This window comes from Pleurodeles waltl, chromosome 5 (assembly GCF_031143425.1).
Source record: "Pleurodeles waltl isolate 20211129_DDA chromosome 5, aPleWal1.hap1.20221129, whole genome shotgun sequence".
NCBI classification, from domain to species: domain Eukaryota; kingdom Metazoa; phylum Chordata; class Amphibia; order Caudata; family Salamandridae; genus Pleurodeles; species Pleurodeles waltl.
The window spans coordinates 299,463,940-299,486,343 of NC_090444.1; the positions used below are offsets into that span (position 1 = coordinate 299,463,940).

At 43.5% G+C, this 22,404-nt stretch overlaps 1 long non-coding RNA gene across 4 annotated transcripts in view; it reads left to right on the forward strand.

The window, feature by feature from the left end:
- The window catches only part of LOC138297250 (uncharacterized), a 253,742-nt gene that overhangs the window by 184,930 nt on the left and 46,408 nt on the right, over window positions 1-22,404 (forward strand). The window contains exon 2 of one of the 4 annotated variants that reach the window (XR_011203968.1): window positions 11,621-11,798. The exons of 2 other annotated variants lie outside the window; for them this stretch is intronic. This is a non-coding gene — a long non-coding RNA (uncharacterized lncRNA). Of the gene's footprint in view, window positions 1-1,801; window positions 2,595-11,620; window positions 11,799-22,404 lie in introns of those variants that run through there. One more of the 4 variants, XR_011203970.1, reaches the window with a different exon arrangement.

Genomic DNA, 22,404 nt, shown 5'->3' on the forward strand with positions numbered 1-22,404 from the left:
GGGCTGCTTTGTTACAACACAAGCGGGTCATCTTTAGAGTGGATAACATGGCAGTGGTGCAGGTTGTGAATAGGCTGTTGGCCAGGGACCCACAAGTTTTGAAACTGTTAAGAGTATTTGTGTTGGCTTGTCTTAAGAATGACATTGTATTTACAGCCAGACACATGCTAGGTGTGGACAATGACATTGCGGATACTTTGGCCCTCATTCCAACCCTGGCGGTCTCTGACCGCCAGGGCGGAGGGCAGCGGAAGCACCGCCAACAGGCTGGCGGTGCTTCCAGGGCTATTCTGACCGCGGCGGTAAAGCCACGTTCAGAAAAGGGGAACCGGCGGTTTCCCGCCGGTTTTCCCCTAGCCCAGGGAATCCTCCATGGCGGCGCTGCTTGCAGCACCGCCATGGGGATTCCGACCCCCTTCCCGCCAGCCTGTTTCTGGCGGTTTTCACCGCCAGAACCAGGATGGTGGGAACGGGTGTCGTGGGTCCCCCTAACAGGGCCCCATACAGATTTTCACTGTCTGCTTTGCAGACAGTGAAAATCGCGACAGGTGCCACTGCACCCGTCGCACCCCTGCAACTCCGCCAGCTCCATTCGGAGCCGGCTTCCTCGTTGTAGGGGCTTTCGCGCTGGGCTGGCGGGCGGCCTTTTGGCAGTCGCCCGCCGGCCCAGCGGGAAAGCCAAAATGGCCGCCGCGGTCTCCTGACCGCGGAGCGGCCATTCGGCGGTAACCGCATGGCGGGCGGCGACCGCCGCCCGCCGCGGTCAGAATGACCGCCTTTGTCTTGTTCACAGTGGGAGCATGTCCATGGACTGGCAATGGAGGCGGATGAAGAAAAGACTCCCGTGCCATAGGAATTGTGGAACATAGGTGATAAAGGGTGCTACAACTGGTGGTAGAGTCCTTACCCGTATTCACGAGAAAGGCGCATGCACAAGCATGGTCAGAATTTCTGCAATCGGGGCCTTCAAGAGAGCGATGGAATGGGACAGGGTGAAGGACGTAGTACAGTTTATTATGGGTTCAATGATAAAGGTTATTCATGGGTACCATAGCATGGAAACTGTCAGGCATTGCATTTGTAGGTAAGCTCTGCTGGGGCTACGCACCTTCAGCGGGGGAATTAAGTGAAAGGATCCTGGAAGGATGGGCAAGAGAACAAGGCAAGTTGAGAGCATTAAGGGGACCATTGACTTTGGATATCTTGAAGAAGGTATTGGATAAATTACCGGCCATTTGCATAACTCAATTTGAAGTTCCATTATTTTCCACGCTGATGTTATGGATGTTTTTCGTGGCTTTCAGAGTCCCAAAGCTATTGGGGGGTTGCCAAGGGGTAGGTTTACAATGGAAAGAGGTGACTATCCAATCAGATGGAATAAGGATTTTCTTGTGTAGCTCTAAAATGGACCAGTGGTTCCAGGGGGTTATTGTGCTACTGCCAGTGAAAGATGCTGGTGACTTTTGCCCACTGACATGGGAAACACGCCTAAGGGCTAGCTCATACATATTGGAGGGACAGGTTTTCAGACATAGCGATGGGGAGGGAGTTAAGTCAGTTCAATTGTTGGGAGTGCTATCGAAAGTGCTAGAGTTTGAGATTACAGAGCAAAGCCTACGGTACACATTCCTTTTTGGATCAGGACTGCAATGGAGGCGGGGAACAGGGTTGGTCAAGGGACAGGATTATGAGACTGGGTAGGTGGTCTTCAGAATTTTTTCAGCGATGTCTCAGGTCAGGGGCACAGGGCATAAGGGATGTTGGGAATATTTCAGCACACTAATTACAATTTCTTTTACAGGTACGGTGCAAGTACTACTGTCTGCTGGCATGTCTATCTGGATCGTTGGTCATTCCTTTGTAAAAATGGGCAGCAAAAGAAGCGGGGAATTTCTGCTGTGGGTTCAACTTTGGTTTTTTGAGGAACAATGCTGCAGTCTCGTGGTGGTATGAAATGGCAAGATTTGTTATCATTTCTCAATGCTTTACAGCGTGGGAATGTTTGCCCTGACATTTTACTTATTTATTTAGGAGAAAATAATTTAGTTATGCAGAAAGGTTTGGCTCTTTTGAAGATGAAGCATGATTTGAAAGAAATCAAGAGCCAGTGGGCGGGTTGTTTGTTTTGTTGGACGAAACTCATTCCGAGAAAGGTCTGAAGAGGTGCACACAAGCCATCTGCCATTGACAGAGCCAGGTGCAAAACTAATGGAGAGATAGGATGCTTTTGTAGGGACACAGGGCTAGGCGGGGGAGATGGCCAGGACATATGCTATAAGGTAGCCAAATTCTTCCGCAGTGACAGTGTTCATCTATCTCGCTTTGGCATGAGATTGTATCTATTGGAAACCAGGGAGTTTTTGGTGCGTACTTTGGGACTGTAAGGATCTAGAGGACAGACACGGGGCAGGAAAAACAGCTGCTGCTTTCCCTGGTGGCGGTTGTCCCATAAGTTGTAGCCCTTTACAGAAGGTTATTGGGGGTTTGACATAGAAAAATTGGCTGAAAGGGAAGGGTGAGCAACTTCACAATGTGGAGGCATTTCACAGGGTTAAGATTTAAAGGTGGGGCAAGTTCAACTGTTACAAGTTCACCCCCAAAACAAAACTACCCGAACCCCCCACCCCACCCCTTAAAAAAGAACTGCCCTATCCCCCACCCCTAAAAACCAGAACTACCCCGATCCCCCACCCTGCCCCTAAAAAAACAAACTACCCCAACCTCCCCCCACCCCAAGCCCTTAATCCACCAACCACCCCTAAAAACTAGCACCCAACCCTGCCCCAGCCCCACTTACCTGAAGGCGTCCTCTCCCGATGGTGACTCCCTTTTTCTCTGACTTAACCACGCATGTGCGTTGTTCAGTACATGCGTGGTTAAGGCAGAGATAAAGGGAGTCGTTGTTAACGCAAGCATGGTTCCGCTTGCTTTAACAACGTAGGTCGTTGTTCCGGATGTTCCCCGCCCCATAGCGTTAGGCTTATCGGCATTTTCCCCATCCTTCCACTCTCTTTCTAGAGGAGGTTTAGGGGTGCTTGTTTGTATTGCGCTCCAGGTTGTTTGGTTGGGGCAAGTGCACATGGTTTGTTATTGTAATTAGTTGTGGCTAGAAACAGGTGCTGTAGTGGTTGTGTCCCACAAGTACACCTTTGCAGAAGATTATTGGGATTTTGACGAAGGAAAACAGGGCCAAAGGGAGGGGTGGGCAACTTCACAATGAATATAGAGCAGAACATTAAGTTACCTCACAGGAGGTTATGTGGAGGCATTTCACAGGTTTAAGATTTAAAGATGGGGCAAGTTCAAGTGTTACAAGTTCAGGTGTTACAAGTTTTGGAGTACAGTAAATCATGATGTATATAGCACTATGAAAGTTTAAGAGAAGGGTGGACTTTTAGAGGTGGGGGAGGCATTAGGAGGATGTGATGTACAGTGAGGTGTTTAGATTTGTAAGGCTTAATGCCAGGTTGTAAATTTGTGATGCACACCTGTTTCAATAAAGCAGCCTTTTTCACACACAAAGCAGGGCTAAGTGGTTGCCTGTGCCCCCTGTTTCCCAATGAAAAGGGCCACACAAGTCCCCTGCCACAAAGTATATCCCATACGTAAACTGTCTTCATGTTTCACCAAAATTTGAGTCATGCTCTGAATATTAATTATATAATGATATTGTGCATGACGGCATCGAGATCGGTTCGCCTAACAACATAAAAAGTTGGCCATTTTACCTTATATGAACCACAACACTCAAAACTTTCTTTCGTGTTTGTGCAGAAGAGAACGATGATGACACGTCTTGGAGTCTAGAGCCCAGTTAAAGTGCCAATCTTCAGAGTCTCCTAACTAATGGAACGCAGCTTTGGAAATTAAGTTTCTGGTGAAAAGTTGTCCCTAAAGACTCATTCGCATGTGACTTTTGAGGCCCTTTGTTCAGTCACCTGCACTTGTTGAAGTAATTAGATTTGTGAGTTAATGTGTTTACATTGGTTCCCGTACTTTCCTGGTTGCACTAAATACCTACAATTCTGTATACCTACAAATCTGTGATTTCCATAAGTAGTGTGACTATAAAATGTGGAAAAAGTGTATTTGGGCTCTGTATCTTTGTGTTGTGGATAAAACTCACATTCTGACTTTAAACTTTTTGCTCCCTCATTACCTAATGGCCATAGTACGTATTATATGTGATGTGGACAAAAGCAGAATGCAGATTTTCATGGAAATCACTGTGCACGTGAATCTTAAATGTTGAATATAGACGAGTGCTTAACATTTGATTGGAGTTTTAGCCCTTCAGGGAAAATACAATTTTTCCTTCTGGAGCGCTCTTGAAAAACGGGGAAACCCCAGCTTTTTGAGCTTTTTGCAGTAATTAGCCCCACCGCTATGTGGCACCATAAAGCATCTGCCTTAAGTGTGGCTGCACCGGCTACTTACCAGTAATGTTAGACTACAGTAACATACCACATTGTTCTGAATCACTTTCAGTTGGAATCAATATCACAAGTGTGGAGTGTTTAAAGGGGGTCTGCTGGAAGGATGTATCTAGGGTGACCAGATCTTGAGAACCAAAAACTGGGTCATTTTCTAAAAAATTGAAGAAAGTCTACAATTTCACATCAACTTAGCGGTGTTGAATGACAGCTCTCATCAACATAGGAATAAAGAAGAGGCACTATGAAAAGGAATAACATTTCGGACAGATTTAAGCACCACCCTGGCTGATTGCGACCTGCACAAGCCGTCAACCTGTCGGGATCACCGATCCCGGCAGAGATGGTGGAACCCTGGTGGTCTGACCGCCAGGGTCATAATGTGGTGGTCAGACCACCGCAGCAGCAGAAGGTCCTGACCGCCACTGCAAGTGTGGCGTTCTAGTGACCACCAGAATCCTAATCAGGCCCTAAATCATTAATCCCTGCCATCATTGACAGTCTGAGAGGTTTTTTTCCCACACCCTGTAAGCCAGACTTAAAGATGTTACCAGTTGTGCCACAGATCTTGGTGTTTTGCCTTTAAAGCAAAGTGACTGTGCATCTGAGATTGTTCTGATACCCTTTGCATTAAAGGTAGGTTTGAGATGTTTATTCCGAGCCTCTAACAATGCTGGACATAGATATGTAACATGCCCAATTGTTACATAGGTCGAATTACAAATTCTGCATAAGCTATAAACTTGCCCTTTTGAAGTCCAAGAGCCATCAAAGTCCTTAAAAGGAAGATACAGAAACCTAAAACATATATCAACCTCTTTTTCCTATGCTTGCATTTTAAAATCAATGTATCCTTGTCCTGAAAAGGCATGGGTTTCAATAGAAAACTTGTTCTGCTTGTATTTTCCTAAACTTCATCTCATCAAACAGATATTGCTTCCATTCAAGCTGATCTGGGCATGTTTGTTCAGGCTTATAATACAGAGTGTTTATAGGTATCCAACTGCTGTGTGTTTGACCTTTCAGACAATGATGCCTCAGGCCTATTTGTCACCAGAGTCTTCTTGATAAATGTTTTAAAGTATCAATTCCTGCCGCATTACAATTGAAAAAATAATTGTCCTAATGTCCGCCATGGCCACCAAAGCGGTAAGACCAAATTCTCAGTGTAGGTGGCACTGTGTTGTTGGCTACCTTAGATTAAATAGCCTTCTGATGGAGTTCAAAATATTTTTTTCTGGTTTATGGATTAATTTACGATTTCACATTAGGGACCCATATAGCAGAACAGGGACAATCTTTGCCCTTGAGACATCTAATGTAGGACCAAATGCACCCCCTTCATACATCACTGAAAACCTTTTATTGCCCAAGTTACACATGAAATCCTCCATCTTAACTTTAGGCCTGTGCATAGAACTTAGCTCTGTTGGCAGAGTTTGCGGAATTCGGGCACTTCGTGCTACACGGAGTAGCACAGAGTTCCAGACTTCCGCACTCGTTAGATTGGGTTTTGGTGCTCTCTTGCCAGAGCCATGATACTCCCGGGCTGCTAGCGAGCATGCACAAGAATTCGGGTGCACTGCTTCCGGTCACGCTGGTGGCAAAAAACTGTGTTTCACGAGCAAAAGAGTTTAGAGAACAGAAGTGACTGTAAGGCCTTCTCTTTGGCAGTACTGGGGTGATGTGGGGTCTCTTCTCTTGTGTACCTAAAAACAAGAAAAACATGCAGTTAGTGAAACGTGGTATTATTGCAGGTTGAAATAGTAAAGACAAATGCAATCTTCGTTGTGATTGGTTACTTATGTAATTAATACCAATTTAATCAAAGATTGTAAAGTCAAACCACACCACCACAACATAAAAAATTAAGTTTCAAATCAGACAGCACAACATTCAGATCTAGATCTTTGCTTTATCTTCACCTGTTTTAAAGGAGACATCTAGGGTAGTCAGAGAGAGGTGCATGGGTAAATGGAATAATCCTTTAAAAAACCTATGGTGACAAGGTGGTCCATGGGAAATGGAATAATCGTTAACAAATGCTGACACTGCCAGCATAGATTTTAAGATTAGGCCTGGGTGGAGTTCATGGAGTCCGAATCAGAAATTCCGTGGAGTTGAAAAAAAACTCTGTTGAATTCTGCAGAGGTGTTTTTCCATGACCAGCCTAGTCCTAAATGCGCCAGATTTTGAAAGCTCTAAGCAGGGTTGGGCCTTGTCAGCCAGTCCGACCCTGCTTAGCGTTTCCAAGATCGGGCGCATTCAGGATGCGGGCCTTAGCAGTGAAAACTGCTGTTTCAGGCCTCTTGTGCACTGGCCTGTCCTGAGTGTCCTGAGTGCATTCTGGCAGGGCTTGTGGATTTTTTGGACATCTCTGCGCTCCAAGTGGAGCTCAGAGTTCCAGAAACTCCATTAGCTCTGCCACCAGAGCAGAGCACCTTGCACACCCCTACTTAAGATGGACCCATAGAAAGTTGCTCTCAGGAAAGTGCCCAGGGAGAAGAAGAGGCGGCTTTCCGCTACTGGTGTGTCAGCCACAACTGTTTTTTGGGAGACGTGTGCCTGCCACACTTGCCTCTGGGGAGGAACCTGGGAGCAGCACTCCCACATCAGCAGCACCACCCCAACCTAAGCCCAAGACCATGTCTTTCAGTAAGGCAGCCACTGCAATCATGGCGATGCCGACGAGCAGTGACGTTGAATTGGATTTGCCCCTTTTGCAAAGTAGTACCCAATTGTTTAAGGAAACAGAACAAAGTGGACAGCAGCCAGCAATAGTAGATCTTCCCGAATTTGGAGCAGAACATCTTCTCCAAGCAACATTTCTGATGATGATGATAAGTACCTGGAGTGGACCCTGGCAGAGTCTGGGCGATGTCAGAAGAGGCAAAGGAAAACAAAAGTTCCAGAAAGCCTTAGGATAATGGAACGGGATGATGATGAGGAGGATGATGATGACTAGCCAGTCATTGTAGAAGCTGCCTCAGAGGAGTCCAACATTACTATGCAACCTGCTCTGAAGGATGTCACACAGGCAGCACCGCCAACTCCCATTTTTGTAAAGCCCAAGCAGAGACCTTTAGCAACCCGTAGCTCAGTAAAAGTATGCACTGCAGAGAGGCAATGGACACATCCACCTGCCTCCAGTTCTTCTTCAGGCATTAGCCCAATAAGAAAGTACTCTTCGCCAGTTTGGGACTTTTTTACGATTAGCAAACAGCAGGAAAATATTGCCGTATGCTCCATTTGCCATGTAAGTGTTCATCAAGGTAAGCCTGGATTATGTTATCGCACTGGAGGCCAGGCGACCCATATGAAAAAAATTCACGCAATCCGGTGGGAGGAACACCTTAAAAAATGGCTGAACATGGTCGCAGTGGTGAAGGTGAAGAAAGCTAGGAAGCATCAGCTACAACTGGTCAAATCACAGTGGAAGGTGAGGAAAAAAGACAGTGATAACCTAACTCAAAGCAGTCCTGTCCCCAGCAGTGCACCAGCCTCACCCACTTCATCAACCTCACAATGGCACAGGAAGAGTCAGATGAAGATACCACGTCATATGGTGACTGTACCACGGCGCACATTGAGTTTACCACCACCTACATCTCAAACGTCTCCTGCGTCAGTGGCCCCACAAAGGAAGAAAATCCAGGCTACAATTACAGCAATGTTTAGGTAGGGAGGGCCTACAGCCGCAACCACCCAATGGCATGTTTGTACAATGGGAAGCTGACAAAAATGTTAGTGCTGGACCTACTCCCTTTTTCTTTTGTGGGAGAAGAGGGATCCTTAGAGTTTGTGGCAGTCATCTGTCTAAAATGGAAGGTTAGAAGTTGGACCTATTTTGCCAGAGTTGATGTTCCAGCACTGTATCACAATGTGCTGCAATTGATTGGACAAACTTGGCAGCAAAGTGTTGTCCACACTATCCACCTGTCGACTGACATGTGGACCAGTTGTCAGGTGACTGATTACATTGGCATCACTGCACACTGGATCGCTTTTGTGGGGTAAAGCATATGCTAGCTACCGATATTGGCCCTGAAGACATTTGTAAGAGCCTTCTGCGGCATGCAACAGTAGCCATGTTCACCATTGAGAAATTACACACATACATCTGCAAACATTTTGAATTAATTCAATAGCAAGGTGTATGAATGGCTGTGACCCAGAGGTCTTTGAACTGGATTTGTTGCAACGGACAATGGCAGTTACATAGTCATGGCCATGGCAGATGGTGGCTATTTCAGGGTCCTGTGTTTGGTCCACTGCATCAATCTGGTTGTGCAAGACGTTCTTAGAAAAGAAGAAATAGAAAGCAACATACTGACTATCTGCAGATGCATCTGCACTCATTTCAGCCATTCTTTTAAAGTCCAGAAACGGTTGCGGATTATTCAGTGTGGTAACAGAGTAGTAGGTAAAGCCCTGATACAGGAGGTGCCACCATGTTGGAACTCAGCCTAATATGTGTTGCAATGTCTGAGCAGTGCAAATAGATCAATGACCATGTCATTCAAAGAGGAAGGGATGACATTGGGAAAGCTACGAGCATGGATGCGGACAAATGGGGCCTAGTCAAACGCCTCACACAGATGCTGCTCCCTTTTGAGGTTTTCATGAGGGAAGTTAGCAAGGAGGACAATACAATTAGTCAAGCTACAGGAGCTGCCAAATAAGGTGTCTAAAGGTTCACATTTGGGGGTGCAAACAAAAACCCAGAAGTGCATGCCTTGGTTGATAGCCTAAGCTATTGCTTAACTTGTAATGCAAGGATGCAAAATTACATCTCCTACAAAGAGTGCATCTATGCCACCTTACTTGATCAATGCTTCAAAAGAGGATGTTTAACAATAAAAGAGGTGGATTGTTGAGCAAGCTGGGGAACTGGAAGAAGAACAGCTGGAACTTAGAGTGCCACTCTGCATTTCTGGGGTGCCGCTTTCAACTTCCAGAGAGGACAGTCTTGTCTCACATCCGCCGACTCCCACCAACAAGGAAACTGGTGACATCAGCAACAGAAGAATTGGACCCAACCTCTGCATTGGCTTGGTTTCAAGCAGAGGGTCTTACGTTCAGTGCAGAGGCGAATGCAAAAGAAATCGAGCAAGTGGCAGCACCAGTGACCATTTAGATGATGTTCCCAAGGTATCTGAAAGAGGTGTGTGCGGATCAAATCCCATTGATGTATTGGTATGGGAAGATGCGCCAATGGTCAGAGCTCAGCAGTCTGGCAATAAAGTTTCTGGCTTGTCCTGTAGCCAGAGTGTCTGCTGAATGTGTGCTCAGTGCAGCTGGTGCAGTTGTTACAAAACATGGAGAGATTAATCATGATCAAAGTAAACCAGCATTTCACAGTCACATATAAGCCCGGATTGGAGTTAGACCTGGCAGCCATGAAGGAGCCCCAACGTACCTCTCAGGACATTGGAGACGATGCCTGACACCATCACATGCCGTTGCCTATTATATTTTTTTACATCAACTAGCAGGGCTGACCTAGAAGATCATTGATTAAAAGACTGCCAGTGCCAAGGCCAAATTTCAGTGTGTTGTTACCATCAGAGAGGAGATATTTTGTTCAACCACCGTGCTTGCATTAGAAGAGGTAACTACTAAGTAACTAATGCACCAATGAGTTTGATATATTGAGTGATTGTGAATTTGTGAGTGATGACTGATGAATGTGGTGGCTAACAGTGAGGGAGGGAGTTCAACAAATTTGTAAACTTGTTTCCAGTGCTTTTCAATGTTTGGGAGCTGATGGGTGATAATTTTTTCTTGAAAGTGATTGACCTTTCAAACTTAGTGAAATATACCTGCATGGTCCACTTCAGTTTTTTTAGTTCCTCAGAACAGATTAGCCACTTTAGTTACCAAACACAAATCTACACAAAATAGGTCCAGTTCTGTTTCTCTATTTGTTCTTCAACAACAGTGCACTTCACAGTTCTACCTTGCTAGGTTTGGGACTGGAGCGGAGCTACTCAGAATCTGAAGGAGGAGGATGGAAGGACTCAGGGGGGGCTATCTCAACAGTTAGAATGAGAAAGTTATTGACTTCAAAGAGAAACCATGATGTTGGTGAAGACTCTGAGGCCTAGTACTCAGCTCTGTGATCTGGAGATAGGTGTGTCGATTTGGGGTTGTTAAGTATGTGTTTTCTGCTTTGCTGGCTCAAACGTGAAACTCTTTTCTTATGTTCTTGCTCTGCCTCTGAGTCTTCTTGGTACACTCCTGCCTCCACATCGCCGCCTTTTGTCCTTCCTCTTTACTCTATTAAACAGCTACCATTTGTTTCAATACTCAAGGCCTTCTTCTAGTCCTCTCCTGCATGAGCAAAACTTGGGGAAAGCTCAAGACGCCAGATTACCTACCAGACAGGTTCAGACAGGTACCCAAGAGTGACAGATATCCCAAGAAGAATGGAGATGCATCACCCAATTTAGCAATACAGTATAATTTTCCTTATATCAATCATAATTTTTAGAACTGGGTGGGTTAAATTCAATCTTTCATAATGTGTGTATTTCAAAACTAGAAGACATAACATTTAGGATATACTATCTGGGGTCTTTTTGGGACAGCAGAACTGTTTGCAATGCATTTAACTGAACTGTGTCATACCTCTCCCTTTGTTTCCTTCCACAACAGATTGATGATGGTGTGCTGCTCAGTGCCCTAATGAATACTGTTGTGTCTTCTTTTGTGTACTGTTCGTCTTTGTCACCCCTTTCTCCAAGTCCCTTTTCCCGTCCATACATCAAGCCCCTAACCCTCTTCCCCCTGGGCTGTGTGATTTATTGAGGTATGACTTCATTTTATACCATAAATGAATCACACACTTGCCGCGGCAGATGTGATGAAAGTGACACCAACTCACTGCATGACCTTCTAACCTTCTATTACCTGAGCAATATTCCACACCTGACTCATTAACATCATCAATCATGCCATATATGTGTGTGTGTTCGCTTAACCTGCTCCAACCATTCTTGAGCCCACTTCTCCTGACTCTACGATTTAATTTCATAAGTTTAGAAAGAAATTGATATTGTTAGATTTTATTACCATATCAGGTCTTCTTTACTGTGTGTCTAATGGCGTCATTGTGGTAGTCTGGTCTCAGCCTTCCTAAAGGTATGATATAATAATATATAACTCTCTGTTTTCTTTCAATCTAGTTGACATTGATGGATAACCCTTTGATTAATCCTGCATTTGGAGTTCGCATAGGTGGGAGTGGCACCTTCTGTCTTCCCTGTTAGTGCGCTAGCCTGCTACTACTACCTACCATCCGCTTAAGATGCCACGTTAGGAAAAACCCTGGAGTAAGAAGGCTCCCTCACTTCACCTATACAGGTAAGAACAGAATTATGGATTCAAGTGAGCTTGTTTAGTTAGTAATTTACTCCTACTGAAGAAGATGTTGTTTGTGTGTACTAGGTTTTGTAGGCAAAATAGGCAATGGCAATCATCCCCTACTGGTCAATAGATAGTCGGAGAGGGCAATAGAGCAAGGGTATATGTAATGACATACACTTTCTGTAGCAGATTAAAAAGAAGCGACAATAAAAGACAGCAGTGCAAACTAAAACACCAAAATAAAGATTTGAGGCACAAATTAAATTTTAAAAAATCCTTTAATTATTTACAAATAGAAAATACCCCCTCTCTACCCATAACAGTACCAACCCCTCTCCAAACAAATAATCTCTCCATGCGGTCTATCTGCTGCAGGATGCAGTTCAGCAAAGCTCTGTTGGAGCAGGAGGGTGCAGCAGCAGGTGCAGCCAGGTACCCAGACTGCTGGCGGTGGCGCTGGTGATGTACTGGCCAAGAGGCTGGGGCTGCCGTGCTGCTCTGCTGGGTCCTGGGTCCGAGGCAGCTGTTTTAGACTCTTCCTTCTCCAGGACCACCAGACACCAGTATTCTGCCTGGATGTTCCCCAGCCCCTCCTGCCACAGACAGGCCACTATCTCCTGTGTGGTTGGTGGTGGTCACAGAGCAAAGTAGCTATATCGAGAAAAAGAAGAATAAAAAAGGCAAATTGCAAACAATGCTCTGAAAAAACACTTTTTCAGAAGTAGGTAGTGGGTGGCACAGTAGCACTACATTGCTGGCCCCCTAGGGACATTGGAATTTGATGTGATTATGATTATGAGAGTCACAGGGACAAATTTATTTGTTTACCTACACATGCCTCACATAAAAAACACTCACTGTCTGGTAAAAAATAATTAAGGTAGAATAACACGAGATTAAAAAAAAACAGTGATTTCATTTTTATTTTTTTATTTAAGGCGTTTCTAGTAACTAAACAGATACAGTTAGTGGAAAAATAAAAATGAATGACCTCTCATTTATGCTGAGCAAGGTATTATGCACTATGGAGTACAAGTTTTTGTGCCATATTATTGGAAGCATGCTAACCAGCGCTTCGAGTACTTTGCTTCTGTCTGCAGCTAGGGCAGCTATAGCTGACAATTATCAATCTTTAATTCCAATGGCCCTGCTGTTAACCAAATACCTTTCACTTAGTTTCTAACCTGATTACAAAAAAGCAAATGAATAAACAAGAAACCTCACACATGTCATGTATAAAACACGGGTATATGTATCCTATCTGTCTTAAATAGACGGTGGGGAAAACAAATCACTGCACTAAGGGAAAGCAATGGCCTATATAGATTGTATTTGGTACGTTCATCACAGAGTATCCTTTACGTCAAACTTGAAATCAAATCGGCCACTTACTCGTCCCACCTTAGTGACTGGCCTCAACCACCATCACAAATTCTTTCCAACAAATTCATTTGCTGGGCAGAAATGGAAGGAAAGTTGACTTACCCTACTGCAGAGTAAGGCAGAGGGATTAGGCAGGTAGTTAGAGCTTTAGCTATAGAAGAATAGAAGAGCATCACTGATCATCGTTTCATCATTTGCCTCATCTTTGGTGTATTCAGTCACTGTATAGCGAAAGTCTAAAGGGAAAAATCGAAACATTCAAAAAATAAATCTGTATGGGAGTGCTGCGCTGCACTTCTTTGGCCTTGGGCCATGGGCATGTAGAGGGTTGGTGAATAATGATGAGATACACATCTGCCTCATTTAACAAATACAGTGAGTCAACGGATTAGAAAACAAATAATTTTTAGTGTCCATTATGTGCGCTTTTGCTGAGTTGCAGAGAGAAGGGGCCATAGGTAACCTAACCACAGCTGTAGCTGTAATACGGGGGGAAGGGTTCACAAATCTGATCACGACAACACATATGTAGCTAATGAGTAATTGTAATTGTCAACAAGCAAGCAATGTGACTGACTATTGCCCGTCCATGCTGCTGCATCTCCCCCTGCTCCATCTGCTCCTGCAGCAGTGGAACTTGAGCTGGCTACACTGGTTGCACTGGGTGGTGTGGCTAGAAAAAAAACAGTATGCAGTTGTTAGATTCTAGGAACACCTCCCCTTCTTAATTTTTTTAATCAAAATTTCTTTTTATCACAATACATTGTTACAATTCAGTTAGCACTGCAGTTTCTTTTATCAAAAATATCACTCTGGGCACTTTGTTGAAATGTTAGAAAAGCCAAGTAGTCAAGCCAACCAAAAGCTCTGTGTAATAAAGGGGCATAGTTGTAGCCTATGATGATGATGACTCTGAATCACTGAAGTGCAATGAAGGGGTGGAATATAAAATGGTAATTGAAAGATAGAAAAAAAGATGATGCAGGGATAGCAGGAATTAAACAAAACTTGATTAGGGGAGCTGGAAAAAAGGGAGATAGTATAAAAAGTAAACATGGCAAAATTAAAACTAGTATGTAAGGGGAAAGAGGCTAAAGTTAGGGAAATAATAATAATATTAAATGCTAGGAGTTACTCGGGTGAGCAGATCCATCAGCATCGGCGCTGGTGGTAGGCGCCTCCCCAGATCTTATTGGACCCACCTGTGTAGTGCCCCTCTTCTTGCCCTTGGGTGTTGATGTAAGAAATAAAGAAGTACAATAACATTGTACTTAAATCAGATTGCCTACTGTACTAGCATGATCGACTATTGTTGAGTTGGCTATACATCTAAAATCCCTATTCCACATTTCCTTACCAAAAACTTCATTTGGAACTCATGCATTGCAATGAATGATCTATGATTCTATTCTCATTTCTTAACCCTCTTGATAGACCAACTGAGTTTCCCTTTTTTGCAATGCATAGATACATACTCGCATTACTGTGTAATTGTTTAGGACTGTACGAGCAACATAAAGTCACAGAAAATGCTAACTCTCTGATACCACTTATTGACTTTGGAGACAGAACAGAGGAGTGTGCGTTGCATTCGCTTCGTAAATAATCTGCTAAAGCAAGTGCCTATGAGTATGATAATGTAGCACCGATCACCTGCCTAGCTCTAACTGGATCACATAATAAATAATATTCCTAACATAAACTAAACATAACTTACCTCTGAGTGCAAGCCGCATGCTATTGGAAAAAAGTTAGCATTGTAGAACACAAGCACAATAATATAATACTCACCAAGCCCTGAAATCTCGACAGCTAGCAGGTCAAACAGGCCCTTCTCATGGTCGATTATATCCATCCAGTGATGCTTCAGATGCTGGGTAGTATGATGGACCTGAGTGGTGGTCCTGACACATCAGCACACCCTAGCCCAACGCAGCCGACACTCCCACACAGGGTAACCACTAACAGGCCTGCCAGCAGAGAGGGGAGTCAGCACTGCACATAAAAGACCAATACTGCCACCTCCTCCGCTGCCCACAAGGTAGGTGGCTGCTGGCTGTCCTGGGGGGTCTAGTGCTGCTGCTACACTGATCGCAGGTGCCGCCCTGCTCTGCCACGGTGCTGGGTGAAGATGGAAAGAACTTATTGGGAGACGGAAGGAATAAAATGGAAAAATAAACAAAAATCCAAAAAGTCACGAAAAAGCATGACAATTTTTTTAAAAATATATAAAAACAAAGAGGCAAAAAAAGAGACACATAAAATAAATAAAGTTGAGGGGTAGATTAATTAGGAGCATGGATGGAAAAAACAGGTCCAGAGTGAAAAGCAAGATGGCCATGTCCATGCAAACTGCATGGTGGTTTTTGCGTGCAATTTTGAATGCAAGTATGTACTTCGCGTTGCGTTTGAAGTCAAATGCAACGCGAATGGGAGCAAACAGGAGCGAACAGGATCGACAAACAACTTTGCCCACCCGAGGAACTCCATGGTGCATAGTGTAGTTTTTTTTTATACTTCGAGGAGTTCCACTTAACACGACTCCGCGCAATCCGCCCAGGCCTACTTAACTTCTCTATATGATTTTTCCATTTCAAATTTTTATCAGTTCTAACTCCTAGGTGTATGTTCTAAAACCTCTTCTACCTTGTTGCCTTCTATTGCCCAGGTGTACTTTGATTGATGTTGTCCGAAGGACGTTACATTAGTTTTATTATAATTAATACAGTAATTGCTTGCTGCATTAAAATATTGCAATCTAAGCTGTTGTTGTCATCCTAGCTGGGTTGTTGACAGGATGACTAAATCATCTACATAGGCTAAAACTATAATTTTAACTCCTGCTAACTTTGGAGCATCATCCAACGACTGTGCCAATGTATGTATAAGCTCATTGTACAAGATTTTCAGTGGTAAACCATTACTATCTGGCACCTAACACTTATCCAGGTGTTGCTATTTAATTAAATAATAAGCTACAGAAGACCAGGGGAGGTACCCCACTCGCACATCTCCCCCCACATCCCATTTTGATCCATTTTATCAAAGGCTGCAGACTAAACAATGATACATGCAAACAAATTATATTTATGCATGCAGAACTTCCATCCCATCAGAGTTAAAGCTACAGTATTATACAAAGTACTACATGTAGACTGAAATCCTGTCTAGTGGAAGGATAATCTGTTTGGGTTGTTCCAGCCACATTTGCAGGTGGGTTAACAAATGCTTTTGCTAATTGTTTTCCATCTGCATTCAGTAGAGCTATGAGGGGGTAGCTATTAGAGGAATCCTTTGGGCCTTTCTTATAGATGAGATGCAGAATCAACCCTTTCCATGAGGGTAATACCATCTGAGACTATAACCCTGTTAAACATTGATGTGAAAATAAGTCCTGAATCTTCTAAGTTTTATTACAGCGATAGGGATGCCATTCTGGCCTGCATACTGTGTATTATTACGGAAACAGATTCGTTTCTTTATCTTGTATGATTAATCCTAAAATAAGATCTATTCAGGAAACCCTTCAAATGAGATCCATCCTTGTCCACTGGTTCATATAAGGAGGTTATATGTTCACATTTGTTACATGGCATGTGATAGTCACATCCACTCTTAATGGTTTTGGCACCTTTCCAGCAATAGACGAGAATTCCCAGCTATTTCTTTTAACTATTGCATGATGCAACTCCGCCCATTTAGTGTCTCGTTCTCTAATTACAATATTCCTCATTTCCCTTCTTAAATTAGCCTTCAGGATTCTTATAGTCAATACCTTCCCCTTATTATTTTTCTGACAACTAAGGAACCAAAATGTGGGCCAAAAGATCTACAAACAAATGTATATCCAGCCTGGATTCGTCTGAATATGATTTTACCACGGTGGAGAAATTAAGAAATAAAGGTTGACAGTAGATGTTTTGTGCTAACTATTTAAAACTATTTCAAAATCACCATTCCAGACTATCCTTTCTCCTCGGATTACCATACAATCCTCCTTGCCCAGACAAGTATCCATTCGATATTCTGAAAACTGTGACTCACATGCTGGGGATTGTGATCATACTCTGATCTAGATGTTATCTTGAAATCCAGGAGGCTGTTTAAGTCAACTGCATGAATAAATGTGTAATCAATAACAGATGTTTTGCTTGTTATTTTAAAGGCTGCTTTGGCAGGTTAAAATTTTAAGTTTTTAAATTTACATGCGTGGAGCTAACCATTCTCCCCACACTCGTGAATTTCCTGGTTTTAACTACCGGGAAGGGAAATGACAGTTGTTGATGAAACGAGTCCCCCCTCCCAATGAACTGTTTCAGTTCCCTGGTACAGATTGCTGTTAAAATCACCTGTCAAAACAACCTTAGCACTTGGGACTAAACATATCAAAATTTAAATTTTCTTCAACAATGATGCTACTCTCTACCTGTCCCGGGTGTCTGAGGGAGTGATATAAACATCAAATAAGTGGAATTGAATGTTTGTATCATATTTTACCGATACTGCCAGTATGTTTTTGGATTCATTACCGATACTGCCAGTATGTTTTTGGATTCATGAGAAAATTTGTAATTTAGTATTCCTGAGCTGCCTTGCAATAATATTGCTAACATAAAGGTGTGTGCCTTTGGCTGCTAATCTATCCAATGATTTATAGCTTTGGAAAGTCAGCTCCGCCATCTTCCAAGTTTCCTGCAAGCAAATAATATCATATGAATGCCAGAACCTATATAGGGTCTAATGATGATTTTTTGTTTGTCTATTCCAACCTGCAATATTCCATGAACAAATAAGTGGCACATTTTTACCCAGTCCTGCATCATCCTTGACTATACAAAGAATTATGCCTTTGCAGGTTATACGGCTGTAAAATACTAGTTGGTTGTGACGAAATCTAAGTGGGTCTGCTCAGATTATTGAAGCTATAGTTATTGCCAAGTTATTAGTGTTCATCAAAGTAGCATTTGCTGGGCCTTTAAATGCTACCATGTGAGTCAAAATATTAGCAGTACCATGCTTGTCTCTGTCTCCTTCCTTCTCATTCATTTCAAATGATCAGACTTCTAAGGGAAACCAGCAAGTAACACCTCCTAATAGTTAAAGCTACAGTAACAATATTGATACTGCTTATTAGGAAAGTCTTCCACTCATAAATGAGGCAAGGTCCAAAGTAGACACAAACTAAAGGAACTCAAGGAAGAGATTTCAGAAATACTGAATTTCATGCATAAACCAAAGGAAATAAACCCCCCATTAGGTACCCAGTCACGGCTCGCATGGTTACAGGAGGGCGGAGCGGCGCGTGGGAGGGTATGGGGTGTTAAAAAAAAGAAAATAAATAAATGTACCTCCAGGCCACACACCGCTGCACCGCAGCTCCTCCATCTCCTCACACGCACAGGCTTCCAGCCTGCCCTGTGGCAAATCCTGATGCTGCTCAGAGCCTGTGCCTGCTCTCTCCAGCCCGGAAAGACCGAGAGAGCCCTGTGCGCATGTGTGTCTGGCCGGCCCGAGACGGCCGGCCAAACATACATGCGCACTGAGGGATGTGCACAGTGCACTCCCCTCATCCCCGTCACCCCCAATGCCCCACCCCTTTAACAATGAAAGGATAATAAACTTAGGTTATTATCCTTTCATTGTTAAAGGATTTGCAGCGCTTGCTGCTAGCGGGGGGAGGGGGCGACGCTCCTCCACCATGGCGGAGGAGCCGCAACTGTATGTACCTCGTCAAACCCTAAAGGGAATGACACCTTACGGGGGGTCTTCGATCTGCAAGAACAAGCCTTCCTTTCAGGTGTTGCAGTAGGTCTACTGCAGAAAGGAGTACCTGCACCTCCCAGTTGGGAGTTAAAGAGTAGCGCAATATACAATCCGACTAATGCAAATCAAGGGACACGGGGCACTTGGACATTGAATGTCCAGGAGACAACGAACCACACACAAATCGACTTCGCCCCTACTTATGAATCAGAAGATCCATTTGATATTCTGAACCGGCTTACCAATTTAAGGGTCTTATATCACTTTCTAGAGCTGAATCATTTTAGATCAAAGACATTCTGTCTGTTCAATTCTTGATCAACTGTAAGACTCAACTAGAATGTACACATGCACTACCTGGTCTAACCCACATCATTATGCAAAAATACTTGAAAAAGCTGATATTCTGGCAAACTGGAGTATAAAGTTAAAAACCGTGGAGCCAAGCTCTTTCAAGTAGCCGGATTTGTTTCATTATTAAGTTTTGCAGTACCGTCCTTCGTTGTTGAGGTCCCATTTTCTACAGCTGATACTGTAATGATGGTCCTGGTTGGCGGCTTCTCATTAATGCACATAATTGTTTTGATTCATGGCCCCTTGCTGTTGGGATTCTCACTTATTTTGATTTGCCAAGTTTTTTTGCCAAGTTTTTATTTAACGATTGAAGTTTCTTCAGACACCGTTTGCTTATGTACGGCTGAAATGGTTCTGATGTAGAGACCAATCAATCATCAGGAAATTCAGTACTGCCTGAACTCCAAGTTGGCCCCCAAATTAGAAGTGGGTGTCTAAATGGTAGGTTGATGACAAGAAGGCAGATCTGTCTTAACTGACTGGCCTTGTTGTTGACTGATCCCTTTTCCTCTCTTACAGTGTCCAGATTACCTGGACACTAACCAATACAAATTGTTTGCTATTGAGAGTAATTCTAACATCTGCCCCACTCATGACCCATGCTTTCCTCTGATATTGAGTTTCTATCCTCTGTGATTCTTTTACATTTGCATGGTAAGAGTTGTAGTAAATCTATAATGTTGTCAATTTGTAGAAGCTGTTGTATTTTAGACATTTCTTCTGAGAGGATCCTCTGAATTAGGCAGACTCTGTATGTTTCTTTTGCGTTTGCAAGATTGTAACAATCTCCTTTAATATCATAGTACCAGCCACTTTCGTTAATGCATTACTAATGACACTCATAGCTGATAGCACAGGATAAGGTGGGGGAGGCAATACTTAAATTTGGATATTTAGATGCTTGTTTAGGGTTTCAAACACCTGGTTGAGCTACTGTCAGTGGATCCTTCACTATTTGTTGATACAACTGATTAGTTGAGACGTGACCCTCAGTAGGGATGAGCTATTCAGTATGCTAGTTAAATTTACGTCATCCAATGAGTTACCCATGATATCCTTCAAGTTGCTGTCAATAACTGGAGTGGAATTTCTTGTTTGTATAACATCATCTCTTCCCTACGCAGGCTCATCATCTGAGTTTACCAAAAGCCTTTATTGTGATTGATGAAATGGGGAAGAGGCATTCATTTGCACAGTGACCATAATTACATTTTTAGTTTGTACTGTGTTAGTTTCTGTAGGTGGGAGTAGTTTAGTTTTAGTTTAGTTAGAGAGTTTTCTATAGCGCTGGCAAGACCCAAGGGTATCAGAGCACTGTACAACAGTACAAGTAATCAAAAACATACTCAAATTATACAGGTATGGTTTCACATAGGCACAGAAGATGGAGTGTAGGCAGTGGTGGGGGGGATGGGAATTAGAGTGAACGGTGGCTTTTTGCTGAGATGTTGGTTGGTTGAGGAGGAATTCCCCTAGTTGCTTCTTGAAGATCTGGAGGGAGGGGTTTGATCTTATGTGAGCTGGTATGGCGTTCCAGATTTTGGGGGCGTTGCTTGTAAATGAGCATGCCCAGGTTTTTTCCTTATGAGTTTTGGGTGGGATGAGGTGAAAGGTATTTGAGCTTCTTAGGGGGTTATTCTAACTTTGGAGGAGTGTTAATCCGTCCCAAAAGTGACAGTAAAGTGACGGATATACCACCAGCCGTATTACGAGTTCCATAGGATATAATGGACTCGTAATACGGCTGGTGGTAAATCCGTCACTTTTCCGTCACTTTTGGGACGGATTAACACCTCCTCCAAAGTTAGAATAACCCCCTTAGTGTTCTTGTCTGTCCTGCTTTAATGAGTTTGGTGGTGAGGTATTCTGGTTTCCCAGTGTGTAGGGCTTTGTGAGTTAGACAAGCCGTTCTGAAATTGCAGCCGGCTTCGATTGGGAGGCATTTTAGTATTTTCAGGGCAGGGGAGATGTGGTCATAATTTTTAATTCTTGTCACTATTCTGGCCGCTGCATGGAGAGTGGATCTCATGGGAGCAACCTGGGTTTTAGCCATGCCGGTGAGGATGGATATCCCGTAGTCTAGTCTGGAAAGCACCAGTGCTTGTGTGGCATGTTTTAAGTCATCTGGAGGTATGAACGGTTTCATTTTGTTCAGTAGTTTCAGGCTGTGGAAAGCATTTTTCGCGTTATTCTTTATGTGGTCCTGCATTGTCAAGTTGGTGTCCAGAGTGACTCATAGCCACTTGACCGAGTTTGTTGGGGGTAAGATTGCATTTGAGAGCGTCTATGGATGTTAGCCATTCTTGCATCTGGGGGAGCTGATTCGTTTTTGATATGAGAAGTGTTTCAGTCTTATCATGTTTGAGTTTCAGGTGGTTGTGGGATAGCCAAAGTTGTGTTTCTTTATGGTGGCATTTAGTCGGTGTACGTTCTCTATTGAGGATATTTCCATGTAAAGTTGGGTGTTGTCAGCGTATAGGTGGAAGGGGATATTAGATAGGTTGAGAACAGCGGTAAGGGTGTCCATGTAGATGTTGAAGAGTGTGGGTGACAGGACAGATCCTTGGGGAACCCCTCTTGTGATTGTAGTTGTGGCAGAGGTCCTGTTATTTATTTTTACTTGTTGAGAGCGGTTCCGTAGAAAAGATGAGAACCAGCGTAGAACCGCTACTTCAACGCCAATTCTTTTTTGGAGGAAGTCCAGTAGCAGCTTGTGGTCAACCATGTCAAAGGCCGCCGATAAGTCTGGGTGAATCAGCAGGAAGCATTGGTCTGAGTCAAGGGAATTGCGAAGGTCGTCTACTCTGTTTAGAATAGCTGTTTCTGTGCTGCATCTTTTTCTAAACCCAGATTGGATAGGGTTAAGAAGGTTGTTGTTGTCTATGTGTTGGGTTAGCTGAGAGAGAACACATCTCTCTAGAGTTTAGGCAAGGAAGGGTAGATTGGAGACTGGTCTGTAGTTGTTGAGGTCATTCGGGTCTGCTCATGGTTTCTTTAGCATTGGTGTGACTTGACCCAGCTTGAGGTAGTCTGGTATCACGCCGGTTTGCAGGCAGCTGTTGATGATCTTGGTCCAGATGGGGGTAAGAGTCTAGTTGAGTTT